Source organism: Podarcis tiliguerta, assembly GCF_965153285.1.
Source record: "Podarcis tiliguerta genome assembly, chromosome: 17".
Lineage (NCBI taxonomy): Eukaryota > Metazoa > Chordata > Lepidosauria > Squamata > Lacertidae > Podarcis > Podarcis tiliguerta.
This window is the reverse complement of record NC_139550.1, coordinates 11,630,153-11,654,363: the sequence shown is the minus strand read 5'-3', so window position 1 is coordinate 11,654,363 and position 24,211 is coordinate 11,630,153. Positions and strand designations below refer to the sequence as shown.

General features: G+C 45.2%; 1 long non-coding RNA gene across 1 annotated transcript in view; it reads left to right on the top strand.

Annotated features, from left to right (window-relative positions):
- LOC310668040 overlaps positions 1-23,227 on the top strand; it is a 1,372,673-nt gene extending 1,349,446 nt beyond the window's left edge. The window contains exon 3 of the long non-coding RNA XR_014506569.1: positions 20,029-23,227. This is a non-coding gene — a long non-coding RNA (uncharacterized lncRNA). The remainder of the gene's footprint in view (positions 1-20,028) is intronic.
- The last annotated feature ends 984 nt before the right edge of the window (positions 23,228-24,211 follow it).

Genomic DNA, 24,211 nt, shown 5'->3' with positions numbered 1-24,211 from the left:
GACAGGCCGGAGAAACGGCTGAGTCAGAAAGTTCCCTTTCCTTCCTTCCCACCCACCCACGCTAGATCAGGGTCTGTAATTTGCGCTGGGGCTTCTCAGCGCTTAGCACGTTTTCAGCGCCATGGCTCAGGGCTTGCTCCAGGTTTTGAGGAGGCCCTGAGAAAGGAGGTTTCTTGCAGGAACCCTCCTCTGGTCAGTGAGGCCTGGTGGATTCACCTGAGCTCCAAGCACTGCTGGGAGTTTGGGTCTCGCTCACCACCCTTTTGATTCCCCACAATGCCCCACAGCAGTGATAAGTCAGAGGTGCAGTGGAAACTTGAAAGGAAGGCTCGGTCCCATAGCTCCCTGGTAGAGCATCTGCTTTGCATGTAGTGGGTCCCAGGTTCAAATCCTGGCATCTCTAGGTAGGGCTGAGAGGGAAGCCTTCCTGAAATCCCTGGAGAGTCAGTGTAGACATAATGGATGAAATATACTCGGAGTTGAGAGTGGATTTCATGCTCTTTATTCAGCTCAAAGTGGTGAGGATTAATGGAAGTTCCCCAATAATATACATTATTTACACAATGGGCCCCACGTGATTGGCTAATTCCGGGATTCACCTGTAGGCCAATCAGGTTGAGGATTCATTTCCACCTGGAGCTGGATTGGATGGCTCCTGTGGACCAATCAGACTGCTGCATTCTGGATCCTATTGTTGTAGGACCAATCAGACTGCTGCATTCTGAATCCTATTGTTCTAGGACCAATCAGACTGCTGCATTTTGGATCCTATTCAACTCAGTACCTAACAATGGAGGTAGATGAACTGATATTCTGATTCAGGATAAGGCAGCTTCCTATGTTCCAAGATCCAGCCACCTGACACTGCTCAGTGCCAGACTAGAAAAAAATGAGATAGATAGATGATAGATAGATATAGAGGCCTTCATCAGCTGTGCCCCACTCCACTAGGGTACTGGGGGTCTGACAGTTGCCCAGTGGGGTCTGACAGTTGCCACAGCATAACCCTGGAAAGAAAGTACGATCATGTCCCTGAGCAGGTGCAGAGTGCAGAGTACGTTGTTGCTCAGTTGTAGAATAAAATCTTCCACAGAGTTAGAGGCGCTCAATTCCAATGATCACAATGGCCTCTGTTAACTGCACAATGCTTCTCAGTTGTGTAATGATTGTGTCTTTAATTTATTTTCCAGTGTGGGTTCATCAGTTGCCCAAATCTTGTTTACTGGAAGGGCATTTTGTTTGCTCTTTTGTGCTCTGAGTTTCCCTGGAAGTCCCGCAGGACTACTGCGGCTGTTTAGATTGGATGCTACCTCTCTGCAGAGAATCCTGCCTATGCTCTTCTGTTATCTCTGGTGCTCCACTGCATACAGAAAAACCTCTTCACCCCTCATCTGGTATTGACACAAGCCTTACCAGTGCATCACAGCTGCCCTTGGGCATCTTGCCTAGCACACGAGAGGCTTTTGATGAGGCAAATACACACAGAGCGGCGGAAGTGTGCAAGATGTGTACTTGTATAACTGGGAAAAGGAGAACCAGCCAGCGGTAGTAGTTCTGTTGACTTAACCGCAGATAACCACAGGCCAAATATGCAATGGAAACAGATGCACCCAGCACAGTGGCATAACATGGGGAAAACCACATAGGTAGTTGCCCCGGGCACAAAATTCTTAGGGGTGCAAAAATTTCAACGCCCAGTGCTGCCTCCATACAGCTATGCACTTCCACCACTGTGTTCCATTGAAACCGACTTCTCCATGCAAACCAGAAAGTGACTTTTCAAAGGCAATGGAATGACTCTTCTTTATTTACCTCTGCATCTGCGATTTTCTGGGTGACAAGGACGCCATCAGGCAGTTCATTTGTGCATGTGTATTCCAGCTGTTTCCCTCCCTCCCACTGCCCCTTGGTGCTGGACACCCGCGCTATGCCACTGGCACAGCATAACTGAATACAAATAGGTTTTTTTTCTATATAGAAATTTGCATTTATTACTCAACAGTTATATTCCAATTCAACAAAACTAGTGAATTCCTGCTCAAGCATGGGAAGGGTAGAAAGAAAAGAGATAGACAGAAGTCCCTACCAGAGAAGAATGGCAGGTCAAGTTGTTGGAATCTGCCGAAATGGCTAAAATGACTGGAAGAATCAGAAATCAGGAAGACCAAAATTTTAATAAGGAATGGGGAAAATTTATAACTTACCTTAAAGACCATTGTAAACAGTTAAAATCATTAGTGGGGTTGGAATATCACTTGTAGTTTAATGGTGAATTTTGGATACAATTGAGAGATAAAAGATTTGGGTTATTATAAAAGATGCAGAAGGAAATGATTAACAATGGGACCCACAAAGGGGAGGATGGAAGTCTAGGAGATTTCTTGGAATCTTGTTTTTACGTTGTTTGTTGGATATGTGACTGTAAAATGTTAATCTGAAAAAACAAATAACTAATTTTCTAAAAAAATGAAAGAATTCCTGCTCACCCAACATCAATGTTTATAACTCAAATTACACACAATTGCATTTTAAGGTTCTGCCTGTCACCCTCTCTAACACGTTTCTGTTGGGATACTGCCAGGGAGACAAAGTCCATCATGACTCCACGTCGTCTCCGGACGTCCATTGATCTCCCATAGACACGCAGTATCAGCAATTAGCGACACGAGCTCCAGAAATAGCTTGCCACATTCCAGAGCCGTGCACGCTCTATCAGCAGATAATGCACAGCGAAAGATGCACTCAGGAGAGCATTATTTACAAGTTTATTTCTGCGTTGATCAGAACAAAGAAAAACATGACTGCCTGCTTCAGTGTTCTGGCATAGAGAGAGAGAAAAACGAAAGCAAAGACACAACATAAACATCCTGTGAAACAGGAAATACGCAGGCTGTGACACAAACATCCTGCTCCCTTTTAAGGTGGAACGGAAATATCCTAACAGTTTCATGGTCAGACTTGGTGTGAGGCAGCTTCCTATAGACAACATCTCATTTATTCTAAAATGAGGAGCTTTCACAGCTCTCTCCTCAAATTACTTATTAGTATTAGTGCACTATGCTTGCATCTTTACCCCTTCCTCTGAGGAGCTCAGCCTGATTTCCTGGGAGCTGTGCCATTTTATCTCCACAACGTCCCTGTAAGGCAGGCCAGGCCAATAGACCCAAGAGGGAGATGCTTCTGCTAAGTGTGGATGGGAAGAGCAAGTGAGGCCACTCTAGGGAAACACGAGTTCTCTTGCTGCAATGCCGACAGTAACTGCCTTGGAATGTGGCACTAGGACTTGCCGATCCAAAGGTCGGCAGTTCGAATCCCTGCAACAGGGTGAGCTCCTGTTGCTCAGTCCCTGCTCCTGGCAACCTAGCAGTTCGAAAGCACATCAAAGTGCAAGTAGATAAATAGGTACTGCTCCAGCGGGAAGGTAAACAGCATTTCCGTGAGCTGCTCTGGTTTCGCCAGAAGTGGCTTATTCATGCTGGCCACATGACCCAGAAGCTGTACGCTGGCTCCCTCAGCCAATAAAGCGAGATGAGCGCCGCAACCCCAGAGTCGGCCATGACTGGACCTAATGGTCAGGGGTCCCTTTACCTTTACCTTAAAGAACCACCAAGGATGTGTCCACCAGCCATGCAAACATGTCCAGAAACAAACAAGAGCTTTGCACATATGGACAAAAGGCATCAAGGCCTTGAGGGGGAAGCTTGGGAGCTCTGAATGGGTTCACAAGGGTTTCCCTGCTCTCTTCCTGGAGCTGCAGAATGATCCATGCCCAGGGCGATAAATGACCGGGGAAATGCAAAGCATGTTCTGTCGGAGAGGGAAAGGGGGAATCCCTTTCAGCTGCCCTCTGACCTGGGAGAACAGCCATGCAGTTGAAACAGGGAAAATCCATTCAGAGGGGAGAATTTGGAGTGGGGAAAAAGGATTTGGGGTCGGCACGGAAAGGGAAGGCATCTCTTCCTGATTCCACGTCTATGCCTCTCACAGCTGTAACCTCCCAAAGCAGCTTTTTCAATCATGAAAGGGTGCATTGGTGAGGCACTGCCTTCCCCCCCTCTCTCTCCCCCCATCTTTAGATGGTATTATCACACTTTGCAATGTGATAAGCTAGCCCTTGTTGTTTCTCATTCTGCTGAATTTGGGTCCTGGACTTCTGCCACAAAATCCTGCCCTGACGACATCACTGATTTGCACAAGAACATGTAACGTTGCCTCGGTGGTGGTACTAGACGTCCCAGACAGCAGCGAACAAATGCCAGAGTCTCATGCCCCATTGCCCATCCTCTTCCATAATGCCAAGTTCAATTGTGTCCTCCTCAGGAAGAACTTTCTGGTGGTAAGAGCTGTTTGACAGTGGAACGCTTTCCCTTGGGAAGTGGAAGGCTGTCCTTCCTTGAAGGTTTTTAAGCAGAGCTTGGTTTGGCCATCTGTCATGGGTGCTTTAGCGGAGATTCCTGCATATTAGAGAGTTGGAATAGAGGACTCTTGGGGTCACTTCCAGATTTACGATTCTACGATTCCTGCTGGCGATATGCTGAGCATTCCCTTTGCCCTTGTCAGTGATGGCCAATCTATGCTCTGGAGCAACGGCAGGTCACCACAAATGGTAATAATGACATTAAGACTGAGAGGTAAATTTACATAGCCATTGCAGAGAAGGAGGAACCCAACATAAGGCTGCAGCTTTTGGCAACAGTTCCACATGCATTTTGGTTATATCTCCTTAAATTGACAAGTAAAAAATGAGATTTCACCCACAGAAGAGTTCTCATTGCACAGCAAATTGGAATGTTGCTTACCAACACTTTAGAAGACATCTGAAGGCAGCCCTGTTTAGGGAAGCTTTTAATGTTTGATGCTTTATCGTATTTTTAATACCAGAGAGCCAGTGTGGTGTAGTGGTTGAGAGCGGTGGACTCGTAATCTGGGGAACCGGGTTCGCGTCTCCGCTCCTCCACATGCAGCTGCTGGGTGACCTTGGGCCAGTCACTCTTCCTTGAAGTCTCTCAGTCTCACTCACCTCACAGAGTGTTTGTTGTGGGGGAGGAAGGGAAAGGAGAATGTTAGCCGCTTTGAGACTCCTTAAAGGGAGTGAAAGGCAGGATATCAAATCCAAACTCTTCTTCTTCTTCTTAATATTCTGTTGGGAGCCACCTGGAGTGGCTGGGGAAACCCAGCCAGATGGGCAGAATATAAATATATTATTATTATTATTATTATTATTATTATTATTATTATTATTATTATTACCACCATTGACCAGTAGTGCGATCCCATGCATGTCTACTCAGGTCAGAAGTAAATCCCATTTAATTTAATGGGATTTACTCACAGGTAACTTTGTACGCCTGAATCGTGAGCAATGAAGAGCCTTGTGCAGGAATGTAAAGACTAACAAATTTATTACAGCATAAGCATAACTCATGATAACATTCCATGCATCTGAAGAGTTGGGCAGCAATCCATGGAAGATGATGGCATAATAAATCTGTAGGGTTGCATTGAACACTGACAGAACTTCCCTCTCCTCTCCTCTGCAACCAGTGCTATTTTTCTAGAAAAAGAGGTGCCAGAACTCACCCTTGTTCTCTTAGAATGGCAGCGGCATCTACCTGAGAGGTGCCAGAACTGAGTTCCGGTGAGTTCTGGCTGAAAAAAAGCCCTGTTTACAACCCCTCAGGTTGGAGCAGATGTTGGGTTGGATCCAGCTTTTAATCTTTGAAGTGCTACAAGACTCCTCGCTGCAGCAAACCACCGTGGCTCTCTCTGAAAACCTGAGAAAATGAATGTTACTTTTAAAAAGCTAAGTTGAGAACAATATTAAAGCAGAAACATGTTTCGAAAGTCATTTCCCTTCAAACTGGCCTACTTTAATAATCCAAAGAACACATATCTCTAGGTTGCATGGATTTTAGTTAAGAGTATTGAGCATATGCTTAAATCTCCCCCTTGGAGAGCAGTAGGTCAGAGAACTTTAGCTGGACCATATGTGCTCTGTTTTCATAGGGTGTTTTGTTTTGTTTTGTATTATTTTACAGTGGTACCTCGGGTTAAGAACTTAATTTATTCTGGAGGTCCATTCTTAAACTGAAACTGTTCTTAACCTGAGGTACCACTTTAGCTAATGGGGCCTCGTGCTGCCGCCGCACCACCGCCACGCAATTTCAGTTCCCATCCTGAAACAAAGTTCTTAACCCGAGGTACTATTTCTAGGTTAGCGGAGTCTGTAACCTGAAGCGTCTGTAACCCAAGGTACCTCTGTATTTGCAAATATTTACCACCGGAAAGGACTGACCAAATTCCTTCAAATTCACAGTTGAACTGTAACTTTCAGTGAATCCACAGTTCTTATCAAACCATGTTTGTTTTGTTTCTAGAACTGTCATGGAAAGCCAATTAAGGACGAAACCCTATATGCGCTACCCTGGAGAGTGATTTTTAACTGAGCTTAGTGGGATTCACTTCTGAGTAGATGCGCCTAAGATTTGTGAGAGTGGCTAACACTCATTGCAGTGGAGCTTGTGCATGAGAATTTCCCAGCGGATCATGCCCTAAACTTCTGGCAAATCCTCTAGAAGTGGATTTTCTTTGCATTGCATTCCATGAGATCTGAGTAGCAACATCTGAAAACCAAGATTTTCCCCAAGAGCTTGTTTTCTTCTGCTAAATAAGGTAGCTAACACAGTGCTCCCCACCTGAAAGGGCCTTTTCAGTTGTGGTACCATGACTTAGGGACGCGGGTGGCCCTGTGGGTTAAACCACAGAGCCTAGGACTTGCCGATCAGAAGGTCAGCAGTTCGAATCCCCGTGATGGGGTGAGCTCCCGTTGCTCGGTCCCTGCTCCTGCCAACCTAGCAGTTCGAAAGCACGTCATGTGCAAGTAGATAAATAGATACCGCTCCGGCGGGAAGGTAAACAGCATTTCCGTGTGCTGGTCTGGTTTGCCAGAAGTGGCTTAGTCATGCTGGCCACATGACCCGGAAGCTGTCTGCGGACAAATGCTGGCTCCCTCAGCCTATAGAGCGAGATGAGCGTGGAACCCAAGAGTCGGCCACAACTGGACCTACTGGTCAGGGGTCCCTTTACCTTTTTACCATGACTCTAGAATGGACTGTGTGTGTGTGTGTGTGTGTGCGCGCGCGTGTGTGTGTGTGTGTGTGTGCATGCATGTGCCATCATTTTATTGGGTCATATTTCTATTGGTTTTAACTGTAAACTGCCCTGCTAATCCCAACTGAAAGACATGGTGTGCATTTTACTAAATAAATAGAGGCTCATGGTAACTCCAGGAACATTATCAACACAGTTCAATGACTTGCCTTTTTTCTGATGAAAGCAGATGTGCGCCTTTGGCATGCATGCCTCGCGTATGGGTCTGTTTGCTTGTTTGGAACAGTGTGTGTTGACAGAACCTGTGGGCTAAGCTGATCAGAGATGGATGTACTTCTGGAAAGTAATCACCTATGGTCTGAAACAAGCGAGTGATAAATGTCCCTCCCTCTCCCTAAACAATGCCCCTGAGAATCATAGCTGTCAACTCCCCCCCCCTTTTTAAGGGAAATTCCCTTATTCCGAATAGGATTCCTCACAAGAAAAGGGAAAAGTTGACAGCTATGCTGAGAATTATGTGTTAACATGTATACTGATCCTAGACATATTAACTGGGAAATGAATATGAACTGGTTATTTTAGGAGAGGAGTAGGCGGACTTCAGGTTTATGAGATTATTATTTTTGTTAATTAGACCCCAAGATCTACCAACCAGATCCAGATGCAAAAGATATCAATGCAGAATTATACTGTTAGAATTAGGGGTGGGGGATAAATTTGATCCAGTTTGCTTTTAAAAGTGAACCACATTTTCTGGAACAAAACAAAGCCACCTTCAGAATTTTCACTTCTCTGAATTTTGCAATGTTCTCTGGCCAAGGAACATACAAATATGCATATGCTAAGGTAAAGTGTGCACCGTGATGCATATATTAGTGAAAATACCATATAGAAATGTATTTATATTTGGGAGAACTTATTTGCAAAAATGTGTATATTAGGCAAAAATTGCACACAAACATGGATATATAAAGGGGAATTTGCATTAAAATGCTGGTGAATTTTCAGGAGGATTTTTCTTTTTTTAATCACAAAACTGATGCAGAATTGCGGAGAACTGAATTTAAGACTGCAAAAGTGAGAAACTAGGAGAAAATGAAATGGACAGATATACCCATCCCTAGTTGGAATTGAGTAACAGGGTTCCTTTGAGCACATTCTGAACCTAGGCATTTGATTTCAGTATCAGAATTGCACTGTACGCAGTCCTTTCACACAAAACCCCACTCCTGGTTATCTTCCTTCATTAATTTATTGTGGGGGAGCCATTTTTCCATTGTTATTACTGGGAGTCAGAGACCTTTACTGCAAATCACCCAAAGATCTAACAGGAGAACCTGATCTACAGTCCACCCATCCTGGTCTTAGGAAACCAAGGATAATAACAACAAAATGACGGGGGGGGGGGGCCTACATTATAATGACAGCTAATACATTATCTTCCCTCTTGCTGCAAGACACTTCATTAATTCTCTTTGCCCTCCAAGGGAACAACGGATTCCGCCTCCTGTAGCGTTAAGTGGCTGGCAACTGGAGCCTGAATTTGATTATTACAACTGAGAGCCAAATTGCACCCCCGAGAGCCACACTTGGAGAGGAGGCAAACCACGTCAGCACATGCTAAAAGTGCCTGGTATGTGTGGGCGTCTTGGAAAAGAGACGGAAATGCCATTGGCAGGCATCCATCTCCTGTACACACATACAAACACACTGAAAGAAAGCAGTTTGCAGTTGCAAAGCTTAGAGGTGGCCATGGCAAGGATACATTTTTCTCTCCATCGCCCCAGGCATTCCATTGCCAGCTTCAGAGGAAAGGAAGAAAATGTCATCTTGTAAAGGAGACCAAGAAAAATGATAATTGAGAAGATGTATGAGGAAAGGCGGGACGCAGGTGGTGCTGTGGTCTAAACCACAGAGCCTAGGGCTTGCCGATCGAAAAGTTGGCGGTTCGAATCCCCGCGACGGGGTGAGCTCCCTTTGCTCGGTCCCTGCTCCTGCCAACCTAGCAGTTCGAAAGCATGTCAAAATGCAAGTAGATAAATAGGTACCGCTCTGGCGGGAAGGTAAACGGCGTTTCCGTGAGCTGCTCTGGTTCGCCAGAAGCGGCTTAGTCATGGTGGCCACATGACTGTACGCCGGCTCCCTCGGCCAGTAAAGTGAGATGAGTGCTGCAACCCCGGAGTCATCCGCAACTGGACCTAATGGTCAGGAGTCTCTTTACCTTTATGAGAAAAGGCAAAGTCATGGCTTGCATGATTTTCAAAGATCTCTTCCTCTCTCTTCAGCCTAATTATGTTTACGATGCCCAAATAATTTCAGTTCATAGTTCATAAATGATGCAGTCCACGCTTAAGGGCATGTGGTATCTAGGATGCCCTCTGATGCACAGAAAAAGCCTGGGGTTGTACTGAAGCAAGACCTTATTGGACAAACTGCCCCAGAAGGAGCGTGGTGTGTCCCCCACCAGAGGTACTCCTCCTCCCCTAACACTCCATACACCCCAAATGACTCCTGTTAAATGTAATAGTTGAGGAGGAGAGGGGATTTCAGCATGTGCAGCTTTTCTCAGTCCTGTATGGCTCAAGTCACACCTTCCAAAATTCCCCCATCTATAGGACTATTAAACAGGAACCCCAGCAGGACCTCTGCTGCTGAGTCCCTCCTCCAAAATCCTTTGGCCCATTCCTTCATCTTACTGATGTTGCCTCTTCACCTGGCCTCTCCAGGAGACAAGAGGGCCAAAGGAAGGAGAAGCCCTGCATGCTCTCCTTCTGGGAAGTGGTGCCGATTGGGGCCAGAGGGCAAGCGAATGGGTAGTGGTGACAACAACAATGAGCTGAGTCCACGTGGCCTAAAATCTGGAGCCACTGCTGCTGTTACAGACTAGCAATGCGTACATCGCAATCCACCCAACCTCAGAAGACACAATGCGTCTTTGTGTCCTCTGCACACGCAAAAGCACGTCATCTCACATGCCAGCAAGGCCAGGCCACCTAGGATCAGGGGGTCTGGTCCTGGCTGCAACACTGTCCCCAAGTGCTGTGCTTGTTTTCCTGTAGGAGTGAATGTGACATTCACAGATACGGGATAAAATAATGGTCTTCCCGGGACTGGGGCACAGGCTAAATATGCTCCCTGGATGCCCATCCACTATCTATCAAGCCAAAATTTATCTCCATGGACCCAGCATGGTTTCTGTTTCTGCGTCACAGGATGGAGTGTGTTTTTATTTATTTATCCCATTAAATTTTGTCCATCAATCTCTTCCCATGAGTTGCTTCCAGAAGCATTTAAACAACAATAATAACAACAAAAAACCATCAGCAATAAAAACATCAGTAAATACGATTCTAGGGCCAACATGGGTGAAGGCTACGATCAAAATCTCCACTTAGAAGGCTTGTTGGAAGAGGAAGTTCTTTAATAGTTGTAAAGGCAATGAAGGCGATGGGTATCTAATATAGAATGGAAGATTCTTCTAAAGGCTGGTGCTTCAACAGGGTGGATGCTTCCTGATAAGAAGTTATCCACAGGAGGCTGTCTCCTGGCACAGCCCAATGACCGAATGGGTATTCAAATGGGTGGGATGGTATTTCAGGTATCCTGGTGCCAAGCTATATAAGGCTTTGTTTGACAGCACTAGCACCTTTAACTGATCCCAGCTGCTGATTGGCAGCCTGTCCTTCAGCAGTGACTTAACCTGATGGTGACTTTCTGCCCCAGCAAGCTGCTGCATTTTGCACTAGCAGCAGCTTCTGGCTCAACCTCAGGGCAGCTCCACATACAGCACATTGCAGTAGCTCAATTGAGAGGTTACCAGCACATGGATGACAGTGGTCAGGCTGCTCCTGTCCAAGAGCATCCCTAGTTGACTTACCAGTTGAAACTGCTAAAGGGCACTCCTAGACGTCACCATGTATGATGGCCTGGGACTCGGGCTCAGACTCAGAACCAGAGGAGACTCAGTCTGCAGCGGATCATTTGCATCACCTGAACCAAGTCTGGGGCCGGATCCTGAAGAGTCCCAGTCTGCACAGGTTCCCCTGCAACAAACACCAGCTGGACCGAGTCAGGGGCCTGAGCCTGCCCTGGCTCCAGATGCAGGGATTACCTTGTTGCCTTCAGCTGGGCCATCACTTACAGCTGCTCCACTATCAGTTTGGTCAGGGGAGGCTGAGGTGGCCCCTGGGTCTAGTAACCCACTGACGTCTCCGGAGTTGCAGAGACTAAGGTCTGAGAGAAGGAGAGACCTGAGTACTCGCAGGAGGAGTGCTTGCCTTCAGGCAAAACAGGGAGGTAAGTCGCCAGGGGATCAAGACCGGCCACTACCCCAACAAAGATAACAGGCTGTCGGACCCTGCTCCAAGTTGCAGGAGCAACATTGCTGTATGCTAGATCCTGCCTGAGACCCTGTTCCTGTCCTTGCCTGGTTTCCTGCCTCGTGTCCTGCCTTGGCCCTGTCGAACTGACTCCTAGAGGAACGTCCAGATTCTGGACAAGTCCTGGACCGCGTTTTGTGGGTTACCCCCAGGCCCAGGACACTAGATGGTTCTAGGACGACCTCCAGACTACAAACCTATTCTGTCATGGGGTGTATGGCTCCTTCCAAAGCAGGCAATTGACCAGTTACCTGGACTTGTGAACTGAGCTCACCCAGGGTGCCTTCCCTGGGATTCAGAGCCAGTTTGCTAGTACTCCTCCAGCCCACCGCAGAGTCCAGGCACTTGTCTTTATATATATATATATATAATTTTTATTCAGTTTACAAATAAGACAAATTAATACAATTCAAACAATTTATAAAACCATTCTCTCATTTTTTGACTTCCCTCAACTTGGCTGGTACTCCTTCCCTTCTCAATTTTCCACACATTTCTTAGTTCTTATCTACTTCTTAAATTAAATCTACTTTCAGTCCATAATTTTAACTTTCTTTTTTACAAAGCTTCGCTAAACGTTACAAGCGTTTAAGAGTCCAGGCACTTGTCAAAGACTTTCACAGCCTCTCCTGATTCAGATGTAACAGAGAAGTAGAGCTGTGTATCATCAACAAGCTGATGGTACCGAAATCACCGTAACACAGTGGCCCCAATACCCTGTTCACTGAATTTCTTCAGGTCAATGGTATCAAAAGCCATTGAGATATCAAGCAAAAATAACAGAGTTGTACACCTCCTGTTCTTCTCCAGATAAAGGTCATTCAACAAATTGATGAAGGCCAATTCAGTCCCCAAACCAGACTGGAGCCTGGACCAAAATGGCTTGAGATAATTAGTTATCATGGCTGAGCTGGGACAGGGGAGTTCTGTCGCTCCTGGCTCAGCTGGGACATTCCAAGAGCTGCCTATTCCAGACTTGCTCATCCTGGGGGGACCTTGGGCTGTGCCAGCAGGAGCCGGCACAGTGTGCCCATTCCACTACCCTGTGCTCCCTGCACCTCTCAGATAAGCTCTGGAGGGAGGAGGAGAGGGGAGACTGTTTTGTCTGGCAAGCAGAACTGCTTGTACAGACGGAGCAATAATAATAGCCCAATGTTGCATTCCTCCCCTTGCATTTGGATCTTACTGTTACATGGAAGTGTTATGTTGATAATTTCCCATTGCCAATTATAGTACAAGGTGACATCTTTGTGGTAGGTCATGACTCTGGGCCCCAGATCTTGAAAAACCATGCCTTCAGGTGGAGACGCATTTGCATTTCTGTCTTTTATCCATGTAGAAAATACAGGAGCTACATTCCCCTTTGCATCTGGTGACATCGGTCCAGATTCTGAACCCCAAACCCTGGTGCAAAATGAAGAGAAGTCAAACTCTTCCAAGATGCTTTTGCTCTACTCTCTTTACTGTTTTCTTTCCTCCCCCCTCCCCAAAGAAAAATTATATTTAGCAATTGCTCGGTCTGTTTCCTAAGCAAGTCCCGCCATGCAATCAAATGTCAGACTTTCTCAGGGGGGTTGGTTGTGCCACAAAGTCCAAGCTCAGAACTGTGGAAACCACCAGCTGCCTCTGAACCTCCCATGCTGCAGACCTTGGTTTCCTCGCTTGTGAAATAAGCAGCCCTTCTGAGCATCTGGGGCAAAGATCTTGGAGGAAAAAAGCCAGCAGATTTTGAGAGTACCCATGCATGATATGAGACGACAGACAGACCATTGCATATTTGAAAGTTAAAGGTAGTTTGTACGACTGAACAGTGGCATGGGGGGAGGGGCGGGAGCACAGGAGCAGTTGTCCCGAGTGCAAAATTGTTAAGGGGCACAACATTTCAACACCTGGTGCTGACTCAATACAGCTGCACTCGTCTGTCACTGGACTCTGTTGAAAATGGCCTCTTCATGCAAACCAGGCAGTGGCCTCTCCAGACAATGGAACAACTCTTCTTATCGCTGCGGCTGTGATCTCTTGGGTGACAAGGATGCCATTAGGCATTTGAATGTGCATGCGTGCTCTGTCTGTTTCCCTTTCTTCCACCCATCCACTCTGCATGGCTCCCGGCAACCCATGCTACACCACTGCAAGGGAGGCATCATTTCCCAGTGGCATGAAACAGAAAGGCCCTTATTGGAAAGGTGGGCATTGCTCAGATTCCTAGTGGCCCAGCTAGTTAGCTATTCCAAGTATAGCAGGGCAATGTTTCTCATACTACACAAAACAACTCCTGTGTTGTTTTAATGGCTGCATCGTCTATTTTAATGGTGGGTGCCTATATTTTAATGTTTGTGTAAAGGTAAAGGGACCCCTGACCATTAGGTCCAGTCATGACCAACTCTGGGGTTGCGGCGCTCATCTCGCTTTACTGGCCGAGGGAGCCATCGTACAGCTTCCGGGTCATGTGGCCAGCATGACTAAGCCGCTTCTGGCGAACCAGAGCAGCACACGGAAACACCGTTTTACCTTCCCGCCGGAGCGGTACCTATTTATCTACTTGCACTTTGACGTGCTTTTGAACTGCTAGGCTGGCAGGAGCAGGGACCGAGCAATGGGAGCTCACCCTGTTGCAGGGATTCAAACCACCAACCTTCTGATCGGCAAGTGCTAGGCTCTGTGGTTTAACCCACAGCGCTACCCATGTCCCTCTCAATGTTTGTGTAGCTGGTTGCTGTACTTTGTAAACCACCTAGAAATCCATTTTGGCATTAAGCAGCATATCACATCTTAAGTTGGAAAGGCAGATAGCAAGATAGGATCATTGGCAAGGTGTGCTAAAGAAAGGGGTTATTATGAAACAAATCCCACAAAAAACACATTACTAATGAATGGGGATGTTTTCATGACCTCGTTTGCTGCTTATCTGAGGGTGGGGCAACTTACCTTTCTTCTCTTGGCAGCTGAATCCTTATGCTTACCATTGTATTTCCACATAATACCCTGGATGTTGCATTTTCCCAGAGCATTCTGGGGGAAATGGAGACTGCCATTGGGACTGTTGATTTTCTTGTGTTGACCACCACCCCACCACACCCTCAGAATGCTCCCAGAACAGAGTACTCTAGGAAAATAAAATTGCTGCTACCAGGAAACAGTCCCTGGAAAACTCTGCTCCCACCACTTCCATAAGCTATGTAAAAAAAGCACAAATAAGTACAAATGCATTTTTAATGAATTAATGCAGGCAAACTTATTTTACAATGGGGTCATTCAGGAGAACTTCATGACGGACTGTGGCCAGTGAATGAATAAGATTGCGACCAAGCCAAATGTTTCAGCCACATTCATGTGGACTGACATTGAACTGTAGCATAAAATGCAATCTTCAAATACACATTCCCCCTACAATCCGTGAAAGGCCATCTTCACGTTTAAATGACACGAATGCCATATTTTGTTTTGCAACACGCTGCATTCCAAAAAATCACAAAGGAATTGAGAAACTGAAAATTCAACATATAGGGGCATGTGCTGTTTTGGATCTAATTAAGTCCTGGAGTTCGTCATAGTATGTATTATGGTGTATGCAGAACAAATCAAATCAAAACATGATTTGCTTAAAGGGGTGGTGGCAGAACACAATGAAATTACAATGCTTCGTTCCAGTGGAATTTTGATCCACCCTGGATAGTTTTAAAAATAACAACCAATTCTCCCAGGCCTTTGGCTAATTAATCTATGACCTTTTTTTGAACTGTGTGTACAAGGGGAGTTTATTGTTTTGTTTGTTATTATGTTATGTATCATTGTGTGTTTTTATATTGTATACCACCTTCCAATCCTCAGATGAAGGGTGGCATATAACTTGAATGAATGAATGAATGAATATCAACTGCCAGGGAGCAGAAGAGACAGCCATACACACATCCCTGGCTTCCTACCACCTTGTATCTTTCTTTCCGTTAGATTATAATGGATTGTACACCAGGCAAAATACAACCATGCGCAGAATTGCAGCTGTGCTTCTGCCCCCTGCGCCTGTCCTCAAGTCAACTGATTAATTCTGTGAACTCAGATTAGGTGAATGCCAAGGTCTGCTTTTGCAAACAGCTGGAACAGCTTCTATGAGCTTCTAGTTAGGCTTTCCCCCCGGGATGGTCCACATAGAGAGGTGCAAATATGTGCTGGGGTAGTAGCTACCCTTTTTCTAGGTTCACAAAACTCTCTTCTAATATTGCCCCCCCCTTACAGAGGTCCTGTACCTTTAGCAACAGAACTCTGGGGCCTGTGCTATTGCAGGCCACTGGTGGAAGAGGACAGGTCTGAAAGCTCAACCACATTGAATAAATAAATAGACTTTCCCTACATAAAGGAAATTAGACAATTTGGGACTATCAGTATCTACGTATTAAAAACAAAAACACAAAAACACCTTAGGCTCCAATCTCATGCTAATTTACTTTGTAGTAATTTCAATTGTACTTAGGTGTGTTTTTTCAAATAGGTGTGCATATGCATTGGGCTGCATGTTATCAAACTATAACCCCCAAAGTGCCCTCATGGAACAAACTGCAAACTCACCTGTTTCGCAGGTATTTGTGGTGCCATTTTCTTCTATACAATGCTGTCAACAGCTCACCAAAGGCAGACGCCATAATAACTATGACTTGTAGTTAATTCATACTTGGAGTTTGATCTTTGCGGAGCATTTAAGCCTCTTAGGAAGACACTGAATGGGGTCTTTATGTATGTCAAACACAGAGTCATTTATTGCCTCTTTGGGGGTTATTGCATAGTGAGTTAGCAAAGGGATTTGCAAGAGCAACTGTTTTCATTTCTTGGCATTCCTCTATGACAGCATAACAATCATATAAACCCTAGATGAGGCCTACAATTGTAGATTAGCTATTGTACCACATGGTAGACTCTTTATGGAATATGAAATTTAGGTCATGTCCAGAATGATGGTATTTTGGGGGAGGGATTCAGGAGCATACAAAAAATGTAAAGGTAAAGGTAAAGGTACCCCTGACCGTAAGGTCCAGTTGCGGACAACTCTGGGTTGCGTGCTCATCTTGCTCTATAGGCCAAGGGAGCCAGCGTTTGTCCACGTGGCCAGCATGACTAAGCCGCTTCTGGCAAATCCAGAGCAGCGCACAGAAACACCGTTTACCTTCCTGCCAGAGTGGTACCTATTTATCTACTTGAACTTTGACGTGCTTTCGAACTGCTAGGTGGGCAGGAGCAGGGACCGAGCAACGGGAGCTCACCCCATCGCGGGGATTCGAACTGCCGACCTTCCAATTCGCAAGCCCTAGGCTCTGTGGTTTATGTAGGTTTGCACAAAGTGAGTTTAAGTGCTCTGTTACCCTACCATTTTTGCTATTAGGAAAGTGATAAGGCAATGGGATTAATGGGAAGACGCAGGACTACAGCCCAAACAAATCAGAATGAATTAAGGGACAGCGTTGTTTGTCGTATAACCCCCCCACTCCGCAAACAAATGGAGAGGAATGCTCAATAAAGACCAGACATTGTGTAAGTTTTGTGCAAGCAAATCAGGATAAATGCTCAATAAACAGGTCTTCTGGGGGAAGCCTGAGAGGAGAGGGAATGGCCTATTCCTAGAAAAGCTGCTTGACGTTTTTTCACAGCACAGAGATCAACATTATTGCCTGCCAATGACCAAACATCAGGTTTCTGTTAAAGGCACAGCTACAGTTGAAAAGCTGGCAATCCTGGCTTGTGGGGGTTGAATGAGAAAGGGCAGTGGGAGTCCAGAAACGTAAACTGGAGAACTATCCAAAGCTCACCATGGCGCTAATGCCCTCTGTGGATATGCCATTTGTTGGCAATCTGGCGGACTCTGTTTGACGGACTCTTGCAGCATTTCAGTCCATTGTTTCTGCAGCAGAATTGCTTAGGCAGTGTTTGTGGAAAAAGAGATGCAAAATTCTGAACAGCAAGGAGATGTTTCCATGTAATTTTTGATGCTGGCAACCTCATTACCAAAACTTCAGATTTCTGAATTTTTGTGGCAGCCCCCCTCCTCACACCAACCAGTGCCAAAATGTTAGTATTTCACACGCCCAAGAAGATGAGAAGCTGTTTTAGATCTTGGCACGTTATTCCACTATAAGCATTTCACTAAAACTATAGGACACCAAAAGGTGCTTCGGAGGTGAGGGAAGCTAACTGAATTAAATGGTTTTAAGAAATGTCGAATGATTTTGGCCCAGCTGGTTGGAATTCAATTTAGCACTCAACATTGACCCAAATCTGAAAAAGTTGCAAGGACCTGGAGGCAGGGGAAGGTTAGAATTGAATTCAGCATTAACAGGAAGCGTGTGCAGCAATCGCCAGAAGATACGATTAGAATTGTAGGAAGGCTCCAGACTAAGTTAATTGCCTTTCAGAAGGTGACCAGTGTTACTGAAAAACTAAGGAAAAGCATACATAAATGCTGCAATTTGGAACCAGGTCAAAGATAAGCAAAAGTGACTTAGTATATGAAGACCCTGGAATATAAGAAGCTGCATTTATTCATTACTGAGTATTCTTTATTGTGCGTGGGTGCTCCTCTACTTCTCCTAATTTTATTTTGTTTGGAGAGAAAGGCTGTGGTCGACGGAATGAAGAGAATCTGTTCCCATGGCTCAAACGATTTGTTTAATAAATATATGTCGGATGGAAGGCAAAGGGGTGGGGGAATTGGCTGGTTCAGAGAGGGCTGGCAAGGGAAGCGACTTTGTCCGTGAGGAAGACAGAGCTCTGCAGGAACTAAACGTTTTTCTCTTGGACCAAAATAAATAAATAAAACAAAAGCCATCATTCCCCACCCTCCTTTCCCACCAGCCAATCATTTCCTGACTCTTGCACTTTTATGCAGCCTGGCAAAGGGCTGGAGGGACGATGTCTTTCCCATGCTGCAGAAATAGCCAAGGAACCATGTGAGCCCGATCAACAGAGGAGGGAAAGAACCAATGGCAGAAGGGACTCGGGCTCCACACCCACCACCCACCCCTGTAGTGGGAAGGGGCCGGCACCCGGCTGTCTCTCTGCATTGCATGCTTTTAAAAAATGGCTGGCAAGACAACCAGATACACTTGGCGGGTGGTATCTGCCTCTCTGGCATTATGAACTAGACCGTACTCAAAAAATGCAGCACGGGCTGTTTTAAATCCAGTGTCTGGATTTTCCTGGAATCTGGCTTTTGTTGTCTAAATCGACTTCTTTCCCTACATGAAACAGAAGATTCCCTCCTGCAAAAGTTGAAAGAGTTAAACATGCCTCTAAATTGACCCATGGGTGGAAAAGATGCAGACTGGAAGTTAGAGAAGAAGGAGAAAAGACAGAAAGAGAAAGAGAGAGAGTTAAGGGCATCTGAAGGACTAGAGCAGAGAGTCACTATTCTACCTGGTAGAAGAGAGATATAAAAAAAGGAGATACCTACCCAGAAACTGAAAGCTGGATTCAGACTAAGTTAGTTGAACTTAGTTCACATTGAAATCAATGGGACTGATGTTAAACCACGATTGACTTGACCCACTTATTTCAATGGGACCTACATTCAACTAATTTAACCAGGATCCACCACGGAGTAATTTGGACAGCCTATAATGCAAACAAAGAAATAGGTCACCAAGGGTCATACCTCAACAAGAACCCTATCCTATTCGCTTTTCCAGTGCCAAAACTTTATCTCTCTTGTCTCAATTATCACAACCCCAAATATTCTCTTCCTGCCCTTGTTGGTTTCTCTATTGCTGGGTGTGTGAAATTGTTAATTAATAATAATAATAATAATAATAATAAATAATAATATACCCCACCCACCTGGCTGGGTTTTCCCAGCCACTCTGGGTGGCTCCCAAGAGAATATTAATATTATTATTAATAATAATAAAGTGACAAAACATCAAACATTAAAAACTTCCCTAAACAGGGCTGCCTTCAGATGTCTTCTAAAAGTCAGACAGTTGTTTATTTCCTTGACATCTGATGGGAGGGCATTCCACAGGGCGGGTGCCACTGCCGAGAAGGCCCTCTGCCAGGTTCCCTGTAACTTGGCTTCTCGCAGTGAGGGAACCACCAGAAGGGCCTCGGTGCTGGACCTCAGTGTCTGGGCAGAACAATGGGGGTGGAGATGCTGCTTCAGGTATACTGGGCCAAGGCTGTTTAGGTCTGTAAAGGTTAGCACTAACACTTTGAACTGTGCTCAGACTGTGCTGGTCCCATATGGGCCAATAGAAAGAGCCAAGGAGGCCACTAACATACAGGGTCCCATAGAAAGAAGAGGGGTCACACTGGGCCCAGACCAAAGGCCTGGCAGAACAGCTCCGTCTTGCAGGCCCTGCAGAAAAATGTCAAATCCCACAGGACCCTGGTTTTGACAGAGCATTCCACCAGACTGGGGCCAGGGCTGAAAAGGCTCTGGCCCTGGTCGATGCAAATACTTATGTAATACATTGGATTAATTAAAACAGGTCAATATGCCTGTCTGCCTAGCTATCTGCTATGTGTTCCACTCTCCTTTTAAGGTACGGTATTTAAGACACTGCCTTGCTGTGGTGAAGGGGCTTGAATAACTCAGAGAAGCTATGAGCTATGCTGTGCAGGGCCAACCAAGATGGACAGGTCATAGTGGAGAGTTTTGACCAAACGTGATCCACCTGGAGCAGGAACCGGCAAGCCACTCCAGTATCCCTGCCAAGAAAACTCCATGGACAAAGACAACAGGCATATAAAAGTTATGACCCTGGAAGATGAGCCCCTCAGGTCGGAAGGCGTTCAACATGCTACTGAGGAAGAGCGGAGGACAAATACAAGTAGATTCAGAGCTGATGAAGCGGCTGGGCCAAAGCCGAAAGGACACTCAGTTGCGGATATGCCTGGAAGCGAAAGGAAAGTCCAATGCTGTAAAGAAAAATATTGCATAGGAACCTGGAATGTAAGAACCATGAACCTGGGTAAGTTGGATGTGGTCAAAAATGCGATGGCAAGAATAAATATTGACATCCTGGGCATCAGTGAACTAAAATGGACGGGAATGGGCGAATTCAGTTTGGATGACCATCATATCTACTACTGTGGGCAAGAATCCCGTAAAAGAAATGGAGTGGCCCTCATAGTCAACAAAAGAGTGGCAAAAGCTGTACTGGGATGCAATCTCAAAAATGATAGAATGATCTCAATATGAATCCAAGGCAGACCTTTTAACACCACAGTAATCCAAGTTTATGCACCAACCACTGGTGCTGAAGAAACTGAAATTGACCAATTCTATGAAGACTTACAACACCTTATAGAAATGTCACCAAAGAAGGATGTTCTTCTCATTATAGGGGATTGGAATGCTAAAGTAGGGAGTCAAGAGATAAAAGGAACAACTGGCAAGTTTGGCCTTGGAGTTCAAAATGAAGCAGGGCAAAAGCTAATAGAGTTCTGCCAAGAGAACAAGCTGGTCATCACAAACACTCTTTTCCAACAACACAAGCGACCACTCTACACATGGACATCACCAGATGGGCAGCATCGAAATAAGATTGATTATATTCTCTGCAGCCAAAGATGGAGAAGCTCTATACAGTCAGCAAAAACAAGACCTGGAGCTGACTGTGGCTCAGATCATCAGCTTCTTATAGCAAAATTCAAGCTTAAACTGAAGAAAGTAGGAAAAACCACTGGCCCGGTAAGATACAATCTAAGTCAAATCCCTTATGAATACACAGTGGAAGTGAGGAACAGGTTTAAGGATTTAGATTTGGTGGACAGAGTACCTGAAGAACTATGGATGGAGGCTCGTAACATTGTACAAGAGGCAGCAACTAAAACCATCCCAATGAAAAGGAAATGCAAGAAAGCAAAGTGGCTGTCCAACGAGGCCTTACAAATAGCGGGGGAGAGAAGGCAAGCAAAATGCGAGGGAGATAGTGAAAGATACAGGAAATTGAATGCAGATTTCAAAAAAATAGCAAGGAGAGACAAGAAGGCCTTCTTAAACGAGCAATGCAAAGAAATAGAGGAAAACAATAGAATGGGAAAAACCAGAGATCTGTTCAAGAAAATTGGAGATATGAAAGGAACATTTCGTACAAAGATTTCCATAATAAAAGACAAAAGTGGAAAGGACCTAACAGAAGCAGAAGACATCAAGAAGAGGTGGCAAGAATACACAGAGGAACTATACCAGAAAGAAATGGATGTCTCGTATACCCCAGGTAGTGTGGTTGCTGACCTTGAGCCAGACATCCTGGAGAGTGAAGTCAAATGGGCCTTAGAAAGCACTGCTAATAACAAGGCCAGTGGAAGTGATGGTATTCCAGCTGAACTATTTAAAATTTTAAAAGATGATGCTGTTAAAGTGCTACACTCAATATGCCAGCAAATTTGGAAAACTCAGCAGTGGCCAGAGGAATGGAGAAGATCAGTCTACATCCCAATCCCAAAGAAGGGAAGTGCCAAAGAATGCTCCAACTACCGCAAAATTGCACTCATTTCACACGCTAGCAAGGTTATGCTTAAAATTCTACAAGGCAGGCTTAAGCAGTATGTGGACCGAGAACTCCCAGAAGTGCAAGCTGGATTTCGAAGGTGCAGAGGAACCAGAGACCAAATTGCAAACATACGGTGGATTATGGAGAAAGCTAGAGAGTTCCAGAAAGACATCTACTTCTGCTTCATTGACTATGCAAAAGCCTTTGACTGTGTCGACCACAGCAAACTATGGCAAGTCCTTAAAGAAATGGGAGTGCCTGATCACCTCATCTGTCTCCTGAGAAATCTATATGTGGGACAAGAAGCTACAGTTAGAACTGGATATGGAACAACTGATTGGTTCAAAATTGGGAAAGGAGTACGGCAAGGCTGTATATTGTCTCCCTGCTTATTTAACTTATATGCAGAATTCATCATGCGAAAGGCTGGGCTGGATGAATCCCAAGCCGGAATTAAGATTGCCAGAAGAAATATCAACAACCTCAGATATGCAGATGACACAAACTTGATGGCAGAAAGTGAGGAGGAATTAAAGAACCTTTTAATGAGGGTGAAAGATGAGAGTGCAAAATATGGTCTGAAGCTCAACATCAAAAAAATGAAGATCATGGCCACTGGGCCCATCACCTCCTGGCAAATAGAAGGGGAAGAAATTGAGGCAGTGAGAGATTTTACTTTCTTGGGCTCCATGATCACTGCAGATGGTGACAGCAGTCACGAAATTAAAAGACGCCTGCTCCTTGGGAGAAAGGCGATGGCAAACCTAGACAACATCTTAAAAAGCAGAGACATCACCTTGCCAACAAAGGTCCATATAGTAAAAGCCATGGTTTTCCCAGTAGTGATGTATGGAAGTGAGAGCTGGACCACAAAGAAGGCTGATCGCTGAAGAATTGATGCTTTTGAACTGTGGTGCTGGAGGAGACTCTTGAGAGTCCCATGGACTGCAAGAAAATCAAACCTATCCATTCTTAAGGAAATCAGCCCAGAGTGCTCACTGGAAGGACAGATCGTGAAGCTGAGGCTCCAATACTTTGGCCACCTCATGAGAAGAGAAGACTCCCTGGAAAAGACCCTGATGTTGGGAAAGATTGAGGGCACAAGAAGAAGGGGACGACAGAGGACAAGATGGTTAGACAGCGTTCTCGAAGCTACAAACATGAGTCTGACCAAACTGCGGGAGTGGAAGATAGGAGTGCCTGGCGTGCTCTGGTCCAGGGGGTCACGAAGAGTCGGACACGACTAAACAACAACAATTTAAGACAGCACAGTTTCCATTTTATCTTCACAACAACCTTGCAAAGTAGATTAGGGCGAGCACTGATGTCTTGACAAGGCCACCCAGTCAGCTACAGGACATGTATCTCTTATTGTGGCTGGGTCTTTAAACATATGCATTCCTTGAGCAAGTGAGCTAAGCAGAATCAATCATTTCCCAACTAGTTTATATGAAAATCTAGCTAACGCAATGTGTATCGTATTACTCTAGGATGCTTGCTCAGTCCTGGCTCTGCAGCTCTTTGGATATTTCTGAGAGTTTTCTTCCAGCTGCAGATAATTGTAATCAGGTTGAGAAGTGTTTTGCGCCATGGCCTAAATATGCTCAGTCCAATGTTAGCTGGCTTTGAGCCTCAAATCCCCGGCGAAGTACGTAGCCTTAATATGCTAAACATTATTAGATCTTCAACTTAACTCTCCCACTGACACCACTGATATTTTAAAGTGCTTAACTAAGGTTGGATCACAGAATCGTAGAGCTCAAAGGGGTCCCATCTAGTCCAACCCCTTGCAAAAGCAGGTGCCCATAGAGAAGTCAGCAAAGGCAGTATGGCAAAGGCAACCAGTTTATTATGGTCATAGACCAGCAATTTAAAAATGGCCAAAAATATAATAGTTATAAGAACAAGATACAATAGTTATCAGAACAAGCCAGAATAAAAACAGGCAGACAAAAGAGTCGCTAACCAACTAGAATTTTAATTGTTACTAAAACAATTCAATTGCATGCCCAAGAAAAATATGAATGCAGCTTTTTTGGGGGGAGGGGGGTCAAACTGTGTGTTCTCTCTCACTTGTCTTCTCAGGAGTGTAGAGCTTGGTGACTGGACAAATAGAAGCAATAGAGTATATGCTTCTCCAGTGCCTATACTATAGAGACCAGGCATCCCCAAACTTGGCCCTCCAGGTGTTTTGGGACTACAACTGCCATCATCCCTAGCTAACAGGACCAGTGGTCAGGG